General features: G+C 39.9%; 1 protein-coding gene across 1 annotated transcript in view; it reads right to left on the reverse strand.

Moving 5' to 3' along the window:
- Window positions 1-21014, reverse strand: part of SLC10A7 (solute carrier family 10 member 7) — a 151875-nt gene that overhangs the window by 72711 nt on the left and 58150 nt on the right. The gene's annotated exons all lie outside the window — the stretch shown is intronic.

A 21014-nucleotide genomic window follows, 5' to 3' on the forward strand; every position in this document is an offset into this window, starting at 1 on the left:
GGAGGTTCAATGTGGCAACAACAAGGCAAATTAATAAAAGGTATAAACCCACGGCTCTTACACAAGGTATTAAAAGAGTCAATGGATTTTTTTTTGCATTCCAAGATAATAATCTGTGATTGTTTCATTGCTGCATGTATGTAATGAAATGGCTTGTTGCCGCATATGATATAGCCTACAAATGCCTAATTTTTGTGACGGCACATCAATACAGAGGTTTTTGTTTTACACTGGCCTATTACCTGTGAAACAAGTCTGCCACTCTCTTATTGATTGAATTATACTTAGGCAAAGAATTGTCATTTCTCATTTCTGCAGCATAAACTAGTGAGCCGGATGGCAAAACGCATTCGGTGAAATATCAATTGCCTACCAATGATTTCCCAGATAAGTAACCGATTACAATCCATGGATGCAATATCACACACATTTTTTTCCACTTGTGTAAGGATATTGTAAATTTCCAGGTCTATCCTTTATACACGAATATACACTATGTGGTAAATAATGGTTCAGTATTCACAAATCAAAGTTGCTGTCCCAGAAAATATGCCATTATAGATGCCCAGCTAAGTTTACTTTCTTGAAAATATAAATAGCACAAGTTATTGGAACTAGAATTTTAGGGATAGGATATTATTCTAAGGATAGAGTCTGATTTCCATATCTGGAATTGGGAAGGGATTTTTTTTCATGATGGGGTATCTGGCGTCTACTTCATGGGGTTATTACGGTATTATCTTCATTGGAATCAACATGGTAGGTATAGGTTATAAGTTGGACTTGATGGATTTGTGTCTTTAACCAACTTTATTAACTAATTTACTGTGAAATTTGTGCTGCTGTTTTTTTAGATAATAGTAATAGCAATTGGCAATAATACTGCACCTTGGTTTATAAGCATAGTGGTGCACTGTCACTTGTCACACTGTACAGTTAGACTGTCTATTGTCTGTGCACAAAAATCTTGTCCTCTGCTCTTTTTTTTCCCAAGCAATGGTTCATTACCCAGCAGGGATCACAGCCCCCTCCATCTCTACGATGTGCATCTTGTCATTGCCCAGCTGATTTTCCTCTGTCCTCACTCAATAGCTATTATGTGAAGCCAAGGATGACAGGTGACATCTGACTGCAAGACTGCGAAGGTGGTGTAGAAAGCACTCTTAGAAATGGACAATTGAACTAAATCTTCTTCTGTTAATTTTTGTGTTCAATTGGTTTGATAGAAATATTTGAACAGATATGTGAGCTGAGGTTTTATATCAGATGTGAAGGCAATGATTAAGCCCAGAGAAATGCAGCAAAATTGTTCCAATACATTTACATCAGGGAAGTAAGGTACACCATGTAGTCTAGTTTAAGTCTTTACCTTCGGAAGAATAAAAAAAATTAGTCCAGTAATTATAAACTGGGAAAACGATATTAAATAAATAGCATTACATGCAAAGAAATATATCAAACGTGAATTCATTTACCATATGTAAAATAATAGTGCCCGTTATGAACTGACTAAGTCAATAACATACTTGTTTAAAGGGTTACTTTTGTGATCTCCCAAGGCGATACAGTAACACAAGCCCTTTTCTTATAGAGTTGAGCCATTCTACTAGTTGTTTCAGAAAACCAGTAGATATGATGTATTATAAGCACCATGACTGGCTCTGCAACTATTCGTGGCTGGTAAGCCTCCTAGTGATGAGATCTTTAAAAACCTGTGTGTGCCAAAGGCGGTGGGGTGACGGGGAGGTTAGAGCACTACTATCATTTGGTGCTGGCAGTTAATAATGGGAAAATATCCATACAAAGTCATATATTTAATGGGTGGTTCAAATGAATGGGTTTGAAAGAATCCTGCAGGTTTCCATCTCCTGCTCAGTTTTGTGCAGGAAACGGAAACCTGTATGAACAGAGACCGGGCGCAGATGTGAACAAGCCCTGAATTGTCTTTAAGAAGGCACGTTCATGGTAAATAAAATTCCTTAGAAAGCGCCTTAATAATAACAACAATTATTACTATTAAAAATTTCTTCGTAGGGGCCACACGGTGGCTCAGTGGTTAGCACTGCAGTCTTGCAGCGCTGGGGTCCTAGTGTTCAAATCCCGCCAAGGACAAAAATCCATCTGCAAGGAGTTTGTATGTTCTCCCCGTGTTTGCATGGATTTCCATCCCATATTCCAAAAAAGACATACTGATCGAGAAAAGAAAATGTACATTGTGATCCCTATGTGGGGGTCACAATCTACATTATAAAAAAAACCAAAAAACATTTCTTAGTAAATCCATACTATAACTTTAACAAAAAAATGAATATACAACATAAAATTCCAAATAGTTGAACTGGCAATGCACTCTCTCAACCTGGATATGCTCCCCCCATTTACTTAAATGATGTGAATTTATAGAATACTAAGATGACTGGGTCCTGTTTGAAGAACCATAGATATCCCCTAGGTAATTAACATAGCAGTGGAATGTGAAATCAAGTCTATTTCATTAAAGGAAAAAGAGAAGAGAAAAAATACTTTCTCTCTAGTGTTATGCTGCTGGGGCCGTTGTCCATCAGTTAGCTAGCTCTCTCATCTCAATGCCCTACTGTATAATTAACTCAAGCTAGGATTGTTATCCAAGTAGGTTAAAAGAAGTGATGGCATAGCCTCAGTTTCATTAACAGCATGATGATGAGCAGCTCCTACTGTCTGTATCCTGAGCACAGTGCCTAAAAGAGTAATCAGAAGCTAGAGATGAGCACCGTATGTTGTTTTTGCATTATAAGAGTGATTTAAGTAGGTATCAAGAGATTCACACAGTAGATCTGAAGCCGAGTCAGAATAGATCTAAGGCCAGTCGTGCCTTGATTAGGTGGATAGTTAGTGGAAAGCAACTATGTGAAGCTCTTCAAAGTCCAACATGGTTTGTGCAATTACAATCCAGGAGGCAACAATGGCTGATAAGACGGCACTGCTAATAACTCATTGCATGCCAGGGTGGAACACTTGTCTTGCGACTCATGTTAATTACAGAAATCTTCTAATTAACCCAATAAAGCAGGTCACAATGAAGCAAAATGGGAGTGTGTGTCAATGACTTTGCTACTAATTGTGGATGAAAACAAAACCAAGCATTCATGTGATGAGAGAAAACATAGTAGCACCCAGTACTGCTAGAAGCAATCCTTGTTACCAGGCCCTGATGCTCTCCTATCTGATGATAATCACTGAGAGCAGTGGCTGGCAGGGTCAGGCCTAAACAGGCCATTCATGCCATTATTATTGTAGGTCAATTTATGCCTGGATTCTTCTGTAGAATACTAACACACAAATGGATGAGATTTGCTGCTACTTTGCTGTGGCTTTTTAGTCTGCAATTCTAGTTTAGCAGTCCCTAACCTGACAATGATCCCTTGTTGCAGTGTGATAACTTATCATTTAAGAGTCAGTCAGGTCCAAAATGCCTCCCAAACCAATAATATTGCAGTGTAGGGGCTGCCAATAAGATCAGAAACATACCTTTGGCAATACAAACGTAGAAAACAACGCAGAAGCAATCACCCTTTTATAGATATGTGTATCAGCCGGCAAGTGCACCGGGGGCGGGGCCTGATTTGCCTACAGACAGCTGTAATGCAAGTAGAAGCTAAACAATGTAATTCATAGCTACAGGCATATCGTTGACTGGGATTCCAGAGAAGAGCTAAAGCACTTGCTTCCGCCTATAAATAAATCTGACAGGTCCGATGATTTTCTCTGCCTTGCTTCATTGGTCTGTGGCTCCTAAAATATGTTTCTACTCTTATTAAAGACCCCTGCATGGCACTACTAATGGTGTGGAAAATATTTTGGACCTGTCAGACTATTCCCTTTAACGCAGAGGTTCTCAAACTTATTTTGTCTACCGCCCACTTCGAAAATTAATTATTTTCTAGCGCCCCCCCCCCAAATTTTTTTACTTTACTACATCTTAAAAATCACAATCGCAGTCATTATGTTAATAATTAAATTATATCGTCGAATGACATGACTAGCTGTGACATGATGGCGCGTGCGCTTTTATATGAGGCAGCGGGCGGGCCTAGTACTTTCGAGAATGGACTAGAAACTTCTTGCTTCGCATTGGAGCTTACCGCCATCTATGGTACAGTTTGATAACTTTTGGACAGGAAATAGTTACTGTCTAGTCCCCTAGATGGCGTTACACGAGGAAACGCGCGTTAAGCGTAAAGGAGCGGTAAAGTTTGTGTTAAAAGCAAAAAAAACAATTTTAAAGGGGTAGCCTTATGAAGCTTGATCTGCCTTCTAAGCTGCCTAAAAATCTTGTTTCTTCCTGTTTGCTCGCATCAATTAGCCCCGCCTCCAAATCAGCGTGTAGCTCCGCTCACCACATAGCGTGATCCTATGGAATGACTGAAGGGCCTGTGATGTCATCAACAGGTCCTGTAGACTTGGATTTACCTTGTACGGAGTTTCCTAAAGGACCTGGCTCCTCTGCCCACTAGCAGCCTGCTCTATACACTCACTGGCCACTTTATTAGGTACACCATGCTAGTAACGGGTTGGACCCCCTTTTGCCTTCAGAACTGCCTCAATTCTTCGTGGCATAGATTCAACAAGGTGCTGGAAGCATTCCTCAGAGATTTTGGTCCATATTGACATGATGGCATCACACAGTTGCCGCAGATTTGTCGGCTGCACATCCATGATGCGAATCTCCCGTTCCACCACATCCCAAAGATGCTCTATTGGATTGAGATCTGGTGACTGTGGAGGCCATTGGAGTACAGTGAACTCATTGTCATGTTCAAGAAACCAGTCTGAGATGATTCCAGCTTTATGACATGGCGCATTATCCTGCTGAAAGTAGCCATCAGATGTTGGGTACATTGTGGTCATAAAGGGATGGACATGGTCAGCAACAATACTCAGGTAGGCTTTGGCGTTGCAACGATGCTCAATTGGTACCAAGGGGCCCAAAGAGTGCCAAGAAAATATTCCCCACACCATGACACCACCACCACCAGCCTGAACCGTTGATACAAGGCAGGATGGATCCATGCTTTCATGTTGTTGACGCCAAATTCTGACCTACCATCCGAATGTCGCAGCAGAAATCGAGACTCATCAGACCAGGCAACGTTTTTCCAATCTTCAATTGTCCAATTTCGATGAGCTTGTGCAAATTGTAGCCTCAGTTTCCTGTTCTTAGCTGAAAGGAGTGGCACCCGGTGTGGTCTTCTGCTGCTGTAGCCCATCTGCCTCAAAGTTCGACGAACTGTGCATTCAGAGATACTCTTCTGGCTACCTTGGTTGTAACGGGTGGCTATTTGAGTCACTGTTGCCTTTCTATCAGCTCGAACCAGTCTGGCCATTCTCCTCTGACCTCTGGCATCAACAACGCATTTCCGCCCACAGAACTGCCGCTCACTGGATGTTTTTTCTTTTTCGGACCATTCTCTGTAAACCCTAGAGATGGTTGTGCGTGAAAATCCCAGTAGATAAGCATTTTCTGAAATACTCAGACCAGCCCTTCTGGCATCAACAACCATGCCACGTTCAAAGGCACTCAAATCACCTTTCTTCCCCATACTGATGCTCGGTTTGAACTGCAGGAGATTGTCTTGACCATGTCTACATGCCTAAATGCACTGAGTTGCCGCCATGTGATTGGCTGATTAGAAATTAAGTGTTAACGAGCAGTTGGACAGGTGTACCTAATAAAGTGGCCGGTGAGTGTATAATAAAGCTTTATCCTAGTGAACAGAGAGACCAGGTCCTTTATCCCAGTAGGATTTAGACTTCTTTATATAAGAAAGCAGCACTTATTCCACACCCCCCCTCTATCTCACAGCAGGGAGCTAGGTGATGTGTATGTGATGTGTATGTGTGGTGCAGACACAGGCTGGCTCCTTACACTCAGCCCCCCCCCCTCTCTCTCCCCCCACACAGCAGGGAGTTACGTCGTGTGGCTCCCTCAACAATGAGCAGGGGGCCAGGTGCTAGTGTCCATAATGAAGTGAATAAAGTAAGATGGTGGACAAACAAAGCAGTTTTGCTGAAGCAGTGTATTTAGGAAAAGTCTTACATCCACATTATCAAGCAGTATAGATAGAATCATTGTTATGATACCACCCCTTTAAATTAGCCATCGCCCCCCTAAACCGCTTCAATGCCCCCCAATCTTCTCTGTGCCCTTTACTGCCCCCCTATAGGCCTCCAGCGCCCACAAGGGGGCGTTATCGCCCACTTTGAGAAAGACTGCTTTAACGCAACCAAAGCCTTGGAGAATGTCAAGTTATTATCTTTGGGCATGGTTGTATTTAACGTTTTAGGTTAAAATTTGCTAAATCCGTAACTTCCAATTCTGTGCATTTGTGTTTCATATTTACATAGCTAGCTGGGAAAAGGCGCGCCCTTCAATGTCGCTCTTTGTATGAAAAAGTATGTATATAGGTTTTATACAGTGTGAATAAAACAGCTTTTCACCAAGGTCCTATCGACCGAGAATCACATAATGATAACATATAATGTACTCACTGTTACATTTACTGTCACAGGAATGTGTCTCTTTAAAGACAGAAACAAAGCCCCTAAAGTTGCCCCTTGTCTACAAGTAGTGGCCATCACTACTGAGCGCAGGTGTCATTACAGTGCCCACCCCCTTACAAGACGCAGTGCAACCATTAGAAATACAGGGACTACAGCACAGTATCATGCTAGTCAGGGTTGTATGTCAAAATGGATTTTACTTCATATCTTAGTGCACAACTATTACAGATTTTGCCTGTAACATGTAATAGTATTATAAAACATAGCAAAACTGAAAACCCAAGGGCTGACCACAGTAGGGGTACTATAATGTAGGAGAATAATGGATCTCAGGGGCTATGAAAATTCACAAGTGGCTATTATATGATTTGGATTCCCTTACAGACCCCCACCGTCTTTGGTGTAAAAGTGACCGCTTTGCTACACTTTGTTAATTTTCCAACTCCTGGGTCACCTCTGTGAAAATAGGACGGGGGACACCTCAGCCTGTCTGATATACTGTCTGTTATCACCTCAGAAAACTGACGTTTAGACCTGAAATTTACGCCATTTCCTGTACTAGCATGGATTTCTATTCTGGTGCTCAGGACTAGACCTGTGGCATAGTAAAATTATTAAGAAACTGGAGTCCCCTAATAATTCTGCTGCACCTGTTGCCAGGGCTAACAATAGAGTCCAGCGCACAAAGTGCTGTTCTTAATAAATCCCCCTCCCCCCTCCCCAGTGTTTCTAGGAATGCTTATTGCTAATTATCAGTTGATCAACAAGCAAGCACTCAGTTTCAGGGCCAATTACATCTTCTATGTAGGGTGGGTTCACACCAGTGCCCGATCTCCGTTTTCAGTTTCTGTTTTCTGCCGACAGTGTGCTCTCTGCAGCAAAACGTTTTTTTTTGTTTTTTTTAACCGGACACAAAGTCCTGCATGTCAGACTTTGTGTCCGGATAAAAAAAAAAAAAAAAAACTCTTTCGCCACAGAGAGCACAAAATGCTCACCGGCACTCACGGCTGGACACTTTCCAAACCCATTCAAATGAATGGGTTTGAAAAGTGACTGCAGCTTTCTGTCTCCCGTCCAGTTTCTCGGGCAGGAAACGGAAACCTGCAAAACGGAGACCGGGCGCTGGTGTGAATCCACCCGTAGCAGTCACCAAATGTTCATCGTAGAAACAAAAGGTAATTTTGTGATTTGTTTATACTATGTATGACTATCTCTGTATTTGCATTTTTGTACCATACAACCAAAAGATATCTCCAGTTGAAGACACAGATGTAAATGTGATCTTTATATGCAGTACGAACTCATAACTGTTCAACTGGTCATATCTTCTTTTTTTTCATCGCTAAAACGATGATCTTGGTGGCATATAAAAGCTAAGAATTTCACGATGTATGTGATACAAGAATCACTTGCGTAGTAGACAAAACAAATACTGTTATTAGATATGACCACCCGCCAGCCTCAGATATACTGAATGCCAGGGATCACTTGCAAATCTTGCCAGGGACTAGCAAATCTTGGGACCGCAATTGCCAGTGTTAACTTAATGATAGTTCCATCTGTAAAAGATTATCAATGCCCAGTGTTAACAATGATGTGTTGCCGATATTCAATGCAACTGAATAGTTGCTCCCCATGTACTTTCTATTGGCCTGTATAAAAGGTAGCTGAAAAAGAACACCAATTGACAGGTGTATTGAGTGCGCATGACTTCACAGAGAGAGAATTGATTAAAAATAGATTGATGAGACAGCCAGATAGGCAGGAAACATATAATATCAGGGCTTATTTGGAGAAAAAAAAAAAGAGGAGGGGGGGGGGAGGTTCTATGGAAAGAATCTAATATGGATATCACAAATTTCAAGAGTAAAGTAAATAAGTATATGAGTATATGCCAATGTTCGAGCATGGTAGTGCTGCTGTATTCATGGTATAGGGATGTTTTTTTCTGCCTCAAGACCCGAACAAGAAACTCTAAACTGTACCTGAAAATCCTTAAAGTGAGTGCCAAGTCACCTAGACAGTGATCAGAAACTGCTTAGAGAAGAAAAGAAATGACAGCTCTGAGAATCTCAGTGCCATGATGTCTATAAAATAAAGGTTGTATAGTATAAAATACATTAAATTCAATCACTGACATTAATAAATCTAAAACGTATATTATATATATATATATACACATATATATATATATACACACACAGTATATACACACACACATACACACACACACACACACACTAAAAAAAAAAAAAAAAGTTGCTGATTCAGAGGGTAAAATACGTAAAAAAACAAACAAAAAACGTGGATGTTAAAAAATAACTTTATAAAACTTAATTTTAAAAATAAAAAATACAAAATATAGTATTATAGCAAAGACTACTATTAAAAAATAACTAAGAAATTCACATTACAGCCTTGTGTTACTGTACAATATTACACCATAGAAAAATCCCATGTTTGTTGAACCACACAGCTTCCTGTACATCAATAATTCAGAATCTTAGTGGGAAACGAGGCCACATAGAAAAAGGGAACTATGACTTGTATGTAAACAGGACCCAGGAGAGTGTAAAATCATCTGCTTTGTTACTTAGGAACAATATATTGACAAGCAGTAAATATCCAGAACAAAAGAAGAAAATCTCTACGAGGCATTACACTCACAGAAACTAATAGACCTCTAGGAAAGTCTGGAGAAATAAAAACGGGAATATCCACTACAGCTGAATGAAGAAAGCCAAGACTACATAGGACATAGGATGCCAGGTATTTTCAGCACATCTACCATTGGTCACAGTTGTTTTATAATTTCATGAAAATAAAACAAGTGGCCAAGTCTGAAGACCAGAAACTTACTATAGAAAGGTAAATGGAACGTAAGACCATCTATGAAAGCTAAACTAGTAGAATCCACCACATATACTTAAGTGCCAGACCCACTGCTTAGTCCAAGAGCTAAAGAAAGGCTCAGACTAGCTGTGGAAACGTGAATCAAACAATGAGACATTCACACAATCTACACAACTCAAGACCCCTTTCACTATTAGAAAAAAGCAACTAACAGAGCGACAATCTGAGGCAATTTCAGTACAGATTTGGTGTTCTACATGGACCAATTTGACTCAATGAATTTTTATATGTACAACTAATATGTAATCATTGCATTGCTTTAAGGGTACGTTCACAAAGACCAACTGCAGAAGTTATAGAAATCCAGCAGCATGGAGTAATATTTGTGGTGGCATTACAGCAATAGTCGTAGCAATGCCGAAGCGGGTGGCCGAATAGTGACAAGCACCCAATGAGCACTTCAGTAGACTCTTTATGGAGTATAATAGTTAAACGTAAAATAAATGTCCCGGTTTTAGGTTCCTATAAAAGCAGGGATGAGCAGCCTTTTCTTATGCGAACCAATAGCCAAACTCAAGGGCCACAATAAGGTATATTAGGATCTAAATCATTGATGGCATAAACACTCAATGGACTATTACACCGCTCCAGTAGTACCCGTGCACGGGCACCTCTCCAGCTCATATTCTCCTGCCTGTAGTTTCTTCTTCACCTACTCCATGTACCATTTTCTATCTTTAAAGGGAGTCTATTACTTCCACATGAATATTCAACTATCACCATCATGCTACAGAACATGGATAAACGACATACATTTTTAATATATCCTTTGTGAAGATTCAGAGAAAAAAAATACTCCTACACTTTAAAAAACGAGGCAGTTGGTGCACTGGGGGCGGGCCTTCAGTCTTAGGAGCACTGCTCCAGTAGGATGGGTTATGTCATAAAACAGGTGGGCAATCAACTCTCACTGTGCTGGGTGGTGCAGGCAGAGAATGATAGGGCACTGAGCAACAAGAGCAATGCTCCAGGGAGCTGTAGGCCCGCCCCCAGTGCACTAGCTGCCTCATTTGCATATCACTTCAGAGTGCCGTTTTTCTCTCCAAATCTACAAGTGTGACATATATAACAAAGGTATGTTCTTTATCACTGAAATGTGCTCTGTAACACAGTGGTGACAGATGAATATGCTTGGGGGAGGTGATAGACTCTCTTTAATAACAAACATCAGTCTACGGTGTCAAGAAGAAATAAAGGAAAGCATACAGGACTTTTGTTCTCAGACAAAAGATAAAGCCTGGATTTTTGTAACATATGACATTTAAAGAAAATATTATCTTGCTGCATCAATACACTGCTAAAATGAAGAAGTAAAGAATCGACGAGATTTACATTTCATTACAGGAAATAAGGTAAAATTGTTGTGTTGCTGACATAAGCCTTAATGTAGTCATATTGACATAATACTAAAGAAATTACTTACAATAACACTTGCAAAATCAGCTTTATTTAAATAAAAATGCAATACATTTTAAAATCTGCCACATAAGTTTGCCCTTTTATGACTTGTTTTATTTCAATTTTTCTTGTTTGCATAATACACTTTTCATTCGGAGTAATACAGCAGCGCAAACATCAGAAATCTGTCAGAAAATACAGCCTCCAGATATACGGGCAGACAAATCTCTTCCTTTCTTAAAGTGGGCTATCCACAGCTTCAATGTACATTATAGAGTATACATATATATACACATGGCCATTAGTGTCTGCAGAATAAAAATATGGAGTGGGAGAAACCATCCATTGCATATATCAATATGTTGTATGGTTTTTTCTATAGAAATTAATTTTGTTTCTCCAAAGACATAATACTGCCTCAAACTTTCCACTGAGCAGCGGACTTTCAGGTGATATCAGGCTCTTAAAGGGCTTTTCCAGGAACATTATATTGGTTGGCTATGGTTATGATCGTCCATCAATACTAGATGTGATTCGGACTCTCGACACCCTGCCACTCACACCCGGCCATCTTTTTCCTACAGGCCGTCCACTTAGTAAAAAAAAAAAAAAAAAGAAGAGGCTGCACAGCTTTGTAAAGCACTACAGGGACTGGAACAGTTGATCGGTGTGGGTGGGTGGGGGGTGGGGGGAATAGAGGTAGACCCCAACCGATAGGATATTGGAGGTCCATCATATCATCGGCAATCAATACTTTGATCCCTTTTATGGTCACACGCACTCCAGGAATGAGCAGAGTCCGCAGAGACACACACTGGGGGTAATTTACTAACCCATCTATGCCAGTTTATTGGCATAGATGGATATAAATCCAGTATATTTTTGGCGCTTTTTCCAGAAGTAGGTGGAGTAGGGCAGAAGTGAACATACCGGGCATACCTCGGCCAGACAAATTTACTATAATTCCAAAAAGTTAAAAAGTAAAGTTCTAACTCAAGAAAGCTGGCATGAGTTATACCTGACATCCACGGCAGTTCCTGAGTGATGTAGGTTTGAATTCTGGCACATGAGTGCACATCGGAGTCCTCTGATAATTCAGGCATACTTTGAGCCAGTTGGGCATTACAAACACCAGATACTTTACTCTGTTACTATCAAAGCTCACAAACATCATGGAAGATAACAATGAAATCCATTCTCCTAATGTTTTTTTATTTGTTTTAATGCAGGGTACAATAACCTTGTAGAAGACGACTGTATAACTCCCAGTGAAAGCACACATACAGACCACCTCAAATGAACAAACATTTTAGTTCAGTTGCGATCTACCATATTTTAGACAAGAGCGCCCAAGCAATGCCAACACCTTGATCCCTGCCATAATAATATGGGCAAAGCACTTATCACTGAGATAACTTCTCTCCCTCACAGTCCAACACTGATCTGTGCGATCCATGCAGGCAGGAGAGGGAGACCTTAGGTAATAGATGAAAGGACCTCTTGTAGTATGACACCTGGGAGGAGTCAGACGAGGATGGATAGACCCCTAACAATGTAACCGTACAATACATGTGATTTACATTATATTGATGAAAATAGTGTTGGATGTCTACAGGATAGCGTATGAGTAACTGTATTTTGGATGCAGCAGAGCTGTGTATATACCGTATGTGTGCATAGGTATGTATGTACTGTGTGTGCAGGAGAGCTGTGTGAGTATCTACAGTACATGCAGCAGTGCTCTGTGTGTATAAAGTGCATGTGGCAGAGCTGTGTATATACCATACATGTGCATGCGTATATATGTACTGTGTGTGCAGGAGAGCTGTGTGTATCTACAGTGCATGCAGCAGTGCTCTGTGTGTATAAAGTGCATGTGGCAGAGCTGTGTATGTAAATAAAGCATAAGCAATATAACAGAATAAACATAGCAAATCACTACAGGCCAATGCAGCATTATAGTTTCAATGGTCAAAAGACAACACACTAAGATGAGGCAACACAGTGGCTCAGTGGTTAGCACTAGAGCATTACAGCTCTGGAGTCCTGGGTTCGAATCCCGCCAGGAACAACATCTGCAAGGAGTTTGTATGTTCTCCCCGTGTTTGTGTGGATTTCCTCCCATACTACAAAGACATACTGATAGGAAAATAAATGTACATTGTGATCCCTATATGGAGCTCACAATCTACATTAAAAAAAACCAAAAACCACAACACACTAAGGTTAATACGAGCTGAATTTACACTGTAATCCTCCTCTTCTACCCTAGACTAACAAGTTAACAACCACTTATTTAGACAACCAGGAAAGTTTTAACAACATAAAAATGTGTTTTTATTTATTTTTTTCTCTGCTGTCTAAACCCGCAGTGCATCAGAAAAATATCGTATCTGGCAAAATCTATGTTTCAGATAATGTAGTAGCTAGATTCATATGAATATCAAAAGTATGTACATTTATTTGTATTGATTGCTCTTCAATGGCTGGATCAATATGCCACGTTCATGCCTATAAAAGCAAAGAACGTGGGCTCATTCTGAAAAGAAACAAAGTAAAGAGAGAGCGGAGGCTTCAATGCAATCGGCACCTTTCTCCTGCATGTTAAACTGGCTCACACAATACCATGAATTATTTAGATCACAGAAACTTCACATGTGCCGAGTACTATGAGCCGACCACTGGCATTTTCACTTCAAATTTGTACACTCTTTAGTCAACACGCTTCATCTGCATTTCTAACACCTGCTTCAGTCATCTGTGAAGTGCCGTTATGAACAAATTTCCCTTTCATCTTTATACTGTCCATCTAGAACGCATACACAAAAAATTATACCGGGGAACGTAATTATTTAGCTTTTACGTGGGTGACACGGGTCTGCTCACGGAAATATTTTGATCATTTCTTGAAAGAAAATGGTTATTCAATGGGATAATATCTAAAACACACACGCTTTTTATCTTCCTGAAATCAAACGTGTAATAGTTTTTCTTATCCTGATGATCGTTAATTATACATGGGATTGGGGGGGGGGATGTGCTTCATTGTTGAAATATGGCAGACTGCTTTACTTTCAGCAGATACATGTATGTTGTTCAGCTTTGGATTTACACCACAACAAGCTTCTTTACAAACACATGGAGCACATTACGCCCGCCTGTCTTTGATCATCTCCACAACCAGGATCTCCTTTGTCTATAATGTGACCTGACCAGAATGATAATGGGAGATCGCTACTGCCCAGGAATCCACCCTCACAAATATGAGGAACCAGGTTTACACCCTGTCTGCTGTAGTACCACTTCTGGCCATCTAGAGGTGATGTTGAGCATATTTAATACCCAATAGACACAGAGACATTTACTAAAGGGAAATGCACCGAATTTCTGGCTTAGAGAGGACCTTTCACCACATTCACCAAATCCAGTCCTTACCATCAAATAATAGGTGCTGCCATACTCATTCAAGAGCAATTGGATTTTTTTCTGTAGCCCCCACCCTTCCTGAGCAATAAGTTCTGTCAGTCTTAGTGCCTGATATGCTCTGTAATGTCAGGTGAGCGGTGTCAGGCAAAAGCGGTGTGACAATGTCCACCTCTGGTTGGAGTACTGAATAACAACCTTTGCCTGTTCCTTCCTGACACTGCCCATCTGACAGTAAAAACCCTAAATAGCTTATCAGGCACCAGAACGGTCAGCATCTATTGCTCGGGACTGGTGGGGGCTAGAGAAAGAAATTCAACTCTGCTAGAGTCGGTGGCCTACTATATGATACATATATATATATATATATATATATATATATATATATATATATATACCTACTATATGATGTAAAGAGTTGGACTTGGTGGAGGTGGTGAAAGGTCCTCTTTCATATTTACTAGAAAAACCAGTCTACATGCTTACATACATGGCTTGCACCACATTTATAACGCGTTTATACACATAAGTAGGAATGAGGGTATGGCTGATGTTTTAAATTAGAATTGTGCTGAAATACTGGAGCAAGGTAAACTTAGTCTAGTGTAAACTAGCACCAAATGTATCCACAATGAGACACTTTGATACATTTGGCACATCTATACTCTTTCACTTAACTATTAGACAGGACTAGTAAGAGGACGTTCACACATCCATTGTGGTCATCATCTGCATCATAGGATGAGAACAACAGACTTTTACAGTTACAGAGTATGGCAACCCTTCGGTCTTTGTCCATTCCCATTGACTCTAATATAAACACCACAACAGGAGCTTTCTTTTGTCAAGGTTGTTTACTTTGGAAACCTACGACAGAAGAAAACATTACCGCTTGTAGTGCAAAACGGCTTAGTGATCCCCAACAAGGACAGTAAATTTGTGTATATCTTACGCCTTTCCGGCTTGACTACCTTTGAGAATGAGAAAATCAGCTTGTGAAGAAAAACACGGAATCCAAAATACCTTGAAATACTGGAGCGATATAGTTACTAGAAGAGTTTATAGTTTTCTAAATATATTTATTATATTCCTAAATATAAATAGAGAAACAGTTCTGATAATTTTAGAAACCTCCACCTGTCTAGAAAAGGCCAAATTGTAATAGTACGCTGTCCCTGAAGATCCGGCTATTGAGAAAATCCCGTGCTAGCCACTGCTTCCTTCTGTAAAATCTGGTAGTCACCAGACAACCACAATTTAAAACAGGTCGATTCTAATGAGACACCCCCTTAAGTACAACAGGAATATTAAATAGATCGGGAATTTGTTAAATAATTAAATATTATACAAAATAATTGTAGTTATTGCAAATAGATATTTTCTGGTCCCATCTTAATGCACAGAAAATGGCTACGAAGGTCAGCTCGCTGTTTGAGGTAGGTCGCTATAGCGGCCTGCATCACAACAGCAGCAGTATGGGATAAGTCAGCAGAGAAATGCGTATTTTTTTTTTTTTTTTATCCATCCTGACCCCTTTTACAAAACATTTTATAAAAAAATTAAATAAATAAACATAATTTTGAGTTTTCCAGCCATAGTAAAAGTATAGGACTACCAACAAATTCGCCTACTATAGTAAATGTATATTAGTATTGTGGTTTTCTAAGCAGCGCCGGTACAACTGACTCACACGGGCACTGAATTACTCAGCATTCTTCTGCCATTGTTTTCCTTTGCTCATGCACACAAATGACCCCAGTGTAGTAGACATTTACTATAGGGGGGCTTGTGAAAGACAGATGTAAGGTCTGGCTAATGAACATTACATAGATTGTTAATAAATACTGCCAAACAATACTTGTACCAAGCTAAAGGAAAAAATGGTAAAACTCCGGATGAAATAATGGTTCAGAACACAGGAAATAAGCAGATTCTCTCTGACAGGACAAACTATAAATCAATTATTGTATTCTAACAATTAATATGAGCTGGGTTTATTGGATTCCTGCTAATCACATAGAAAATAATGAAAAGCATAGCAAAAACCAAATGAACAGTAATTAAAAATTTTGGAGCACTTTTAAGAAAATTAGATTTAGAAGTTGCAGTTCTTTAGTAATTGAATTTGTGTCACAAATTTGCAAGACAATTGGACACCATGATTAATATGTTTTCATCCAGTTGAATAAATGTCTAAGCCACGGAAATCAAAACTATACATTGAAAAGTACAAATCATAACTTAATTTTACTTTAAAGAGGTCCTTTTACTGCTTTCATCACTATACATCAATTAATAGTCTTTGCTCCACCGATTCTGGAAGATTTTGAATTTTTTCTTTAGCCCCCCCCCCCCCACACACACACACAGTTCCTGAGCAACATGTGCAGATAGTTTTGGTGACTCATATGTTAATTAAGCTCTGTAGTGTCGGCAAGGTAAGCCCCAATTCACATGTGTGTTTGGTATTCCGCTCGGGGAGTCCACTTGGGGACCTCCTGAACAAATTACCGAACGCATTAAAAAGTGGTGCGAAATTAAATCATACAGACCCCATAGACCAGGGGTCCTCAAACTTTTTAAACAGTGGGCCGGAGGCAGAGCAGGTCGCACAGACATCGGGAGCGGTGCCCTCCAATAGGTAAAGTGAAGTGCGCTCCATGGCCTGCCCGAGCTCCCCAGGAGCTTCATTATAAATGCACGCCTGCCGGTGTTGTCGGCGGGGCCAGACAGAAGTGCTTGGCGGGCAGCATGTGGCCCTCGGGCCGCAGTTTGAGGACCCCTGCCATAGACTATAATGGGGTCCATGTGTTTTCCGCACGAATCATGCGGAGACAAAAGTACTCCCCAAACGGAATAGAAAAAGCAAATGTAAACTTGGCCTAAGTCAGGAGCAGGCAGGGGGTGATTCTGAGTTTTGACTGCCTCTGATTGGAGCTCTGAATCACACTCCACTGTCTGACACTACAGATCTTAAATAGCATATTGGGCATCAAAACTAACTGTGCTTGTTGCTCAGGAATGGTGGGGACTATTTAAAACCATCTCACTTCCAGATGGATACTATGTATTCTATGTAGCTTGCCATGTTATTGTATGATCACTCTTGCTTGAATAAATAATGGCTTCAAAAAATAAAAAGCAAAAAGGTAAATATTTTACGTAAGACAACAATTTTGCTATTTCAGAAGTTCTTGAAGAGGTATCCCTGGTCAGAATTGAACTCACAAGATACAGCACACCTTAAACTACAAACAGGCATAAAAATAACCCTGAAGTATAAATAATGGTACCGTCACAACAGACTTAATAAATAACCGTAATTCTACTATGATGATAAACTGAGCAGAGTGCCACTGTGTGGTTTCAGAAGCAGTGCCAGCACAGCCATGCAGCGCACAGAGCAGACATTCTGCTCTCCCTGGGGATATATATATGCGTGCTGCCAGGACCAGCCCCTTTGATAACTAGCTATGCTGAATTACTCAAACGCCATCAAATTTTATTAAAACCTCATCAAGGGGAGAAATCAAATCACTTATTAAGCGCTACAATTATTGTAAAGCGAGCAGTTTAAATGAGAGGAGGAGATAATGACATTACTGGCTCAACTTAAAGAAATTCTCTACGGTACTATCCTGAGATATTCTGTTGGCCTGAAATTTATGTAAATTGAATTCAACTATAATTAGTTATTACCCGCTGAGTAAAAAAAAATAAAAAAATAGTTTTCTAAAACAATTAGTTCTTAAAGGCAATGCATTTTAATTGGAAATGGGCACTGTTTAGCAAAAGATTTTGTAATCTAAAAGATAAATAATAATAACAATGTGTATTGTATTATCACAAGCACAATACTGTCAGGTCAGGAAAACCTAGGTAAAGGACAAAAAATTACAATAGATTGTTTCAGCATTGTGGGAAACTACTAGGGCATAAAGCTTTCAAATAAACTGAAAGGGCCAAAAAGTCAAACAAATCTTCCCAAGGAGAAAGTAATCGATATCGTAATATGGGTTTGTGCGTCGTCTACGGTTGGGGCTTGTTTACATTCAACAGTCACATAATCTCAAAGTGCAAACAGGAGTAGTGTGCGTGCAGGACAGACGTGCAACTGCATCTTAGGTGAAGAGGGTTCTGGTCATCTTATTCGGGAGGTCAATTCCCTTCAGAACAGCTGTAAACAATTCATACCAGCAAGGCTGGAAGGTAAAAACTTTACGGCTGTCAATTTAACCAAACACCTCAATCTGTGAGTATTAATTGAAATATATAGAATACACAATACACAGTATTTAATTAACCTTTTTACTTATACTTGGTAGACCAACCATGCTTATACATAGGTTGTACCATTTCATTAACTTAGCACATGCGACTGCAGGGGGGATGGGGGGAAATCCACACATTCAGTCTTGTGCTCACCCTTCACTCAGGTTGCAAACTGAGTATACATACCTCAACACAGTCCAATGACCTGATATACCCACTGCCACCACCTACTTATTTGGGACATTAGAAAACCATTACATATGCATGTATCTCTACGTAGAAGGAACATTTTGCTGCTCAGTTTCTTCTCTAGGACACTTACATTCAGTGTAAGACAGACATACAACACAAGACAGTTATAGCTTTGAGGGAATATCTAAGAATGGAGGCTTCCTATGGTTTAGGACACAGGTTGTGGTCCTTCACTTCTTGCTATCCAAGTGAGATATCAATCATTCCCAGGAGGTGTGATGAGCAAACAATGTGCCTAGGATGAAGCTGCTTCCCGCCCACCACGGCTACTTAGGTTATAATCTACATAGGACTTTTTATGCTTTCAAATGTTTACAACAAAAAGATTACAAAGGAGCACCAATGGAAAGGTAAGTATAATATTCTGCACATGAAGGGATTCCCATGAAGATGGAGATGCAGTGTTTTTGTCTGTTGCAAAATCACAGACGGAAAAGACGCAGGCTTTTAGAGCTCAATCTCAACCGCACACTGCAGAAAAAATAGCACTTTGAAAAAACTGATTATTTTTACTCGCGTAAATGCTGCATTTTCCCCACAGACTGATGTTGGGAGAGACAAAAATGCAAAATACAGCAGAAATACGCTGCACGCCACATTAATTTTTGCTTTTCTTTCCCGCAGCTTGCTTTTAGTTGTGTTTCACTATGTGTAGCCCCAGCCTAAAGGGGCATTCTAGCCAGTTGGTAATAGGACTGGATAAATGGTAAAAGATTCTGGTTGTAATATCCAAGATGAGCGAGTGCTGTTCGGATCAGCCGATCCGAACAGCACGCTCGCATAGAAATGAATGGACGTAGCTGGCACACGGGGGGGGGTTAAGCGGCCAGCGTCAAAGCGGAAGTACCAGGTGCATCCATTCATTTCTATGGTGCGTGCTGTTCGGATCGGCTGATCCCAACAGTACTCGCTCATCTCTAAATGGCGTCATAGGTGTCATGAATCTATCAGTTTGCTAGCTCCACAGAACATAGCTCGGACTACTCTTGTACTGCATGTTTTATATACTGTATGATGCAGTAGTTAATAGAATAGCCCTAATGCTTGCATTTGTTTTGGCATGCTTAGAAAAAGTTTAATTTGTTTTTTCAGAGACTCTTGTTTTACTCATTGGCAGCAATATGTATTACCTGTAACCTATTTTCAGTAGTATGTTCTATCATTCATACCATTAGCTCTTCTATGCAGTGGAGCTCACAATAGAATATTTCACTCATATGGATAGAGACAAGAATTTGGGAAGCCAATAAAAAGGCTTTAAGGCTAAAGACCACAACTGAGGGACAGCTGGTTGAAGATTTTGCTTCATTTTTTACAGTCAGGAGTGAATTAAGGAGAAGGGGGAATTCTAATGATTCTTTTATATTTCTCATTCCTTTCATAGTAACGCTTAGATTTAGCGTTAAAGAAAAAAAAAATCTGAAAAAATAAAAAAATTTAAAAAAAAAAATAAAAAAAAAACATTTTTGCAATTTGAGGCATCAGTCTAAATGTGATGTCTATACACGAGGCTGGACATCAATTCTAGATCAGTGGGGGTCTGACTTTGTCCCTTCATGGATCGGCTGTTTGAAGGGACCGCAGCACTCATGCAAGTACTGTGGCCTCTTCATAGTTCACATCGAGAACCAGGTACTGAAGTGCTCTGGCTGGTTTCATTTTCATAGTGGCGGCAGATTTGAATGCAATGAAAATATGGCGTTTCCAGTACTGTGGTGCCTGGCACCTGACAAACAACTTATTGGTGGTTGTGCCAAGAGTTGATCTGCTATCAATAGTGATTCTAGTAGATTTAAGGTAAATATACAAAACAAACAAAGCACAGAGTGGTATGCATTGCCACACATCGCCCACTTTCCCTACAACCCATCTGGGCTTGCTCAAACGTTTTAAAGATTATTCACTTATTGCTTTTTCACAAATTCTGTTCTTTTATATCCCTTACATAGAGGACAATTGGAAGGTACAGAGATTGCGCTAGTGCCATCTATTGGAAAGTAACTCCCTATAGATCAATGCCTGTTTTTAGGGCTTTTTTTTTTTTTTCTTAAACATAGTAGCAAAATTTGGGAATAAATCTACAGGGAGTTACCCTAAGGAGGACTTATTTCCATATTCTTTCTCAGAATTCTTATCAGGGCATGTTAAGTCTCTGTACACGGGAAAGCGGCCAATTTGCAGCAACATCTCCTTAAAAAGGCTCTATCATTGGGAAA

Source organism: Leptodactylus fuscus, chromosome 1, assembly GCF_031893055.1.
Source record: "Leptodactylus fuscus isolate aLepFus1 chromosome 1, aLepFus1.hap2, whole genome shotgun sequence".
Classification (NCBI taxonomy): Eukaryota; Metazoa; Chordata; class Amphibia; order Anura; family Leptodactylidae; genus Leptodactylus; species Leptodactylus fuscus.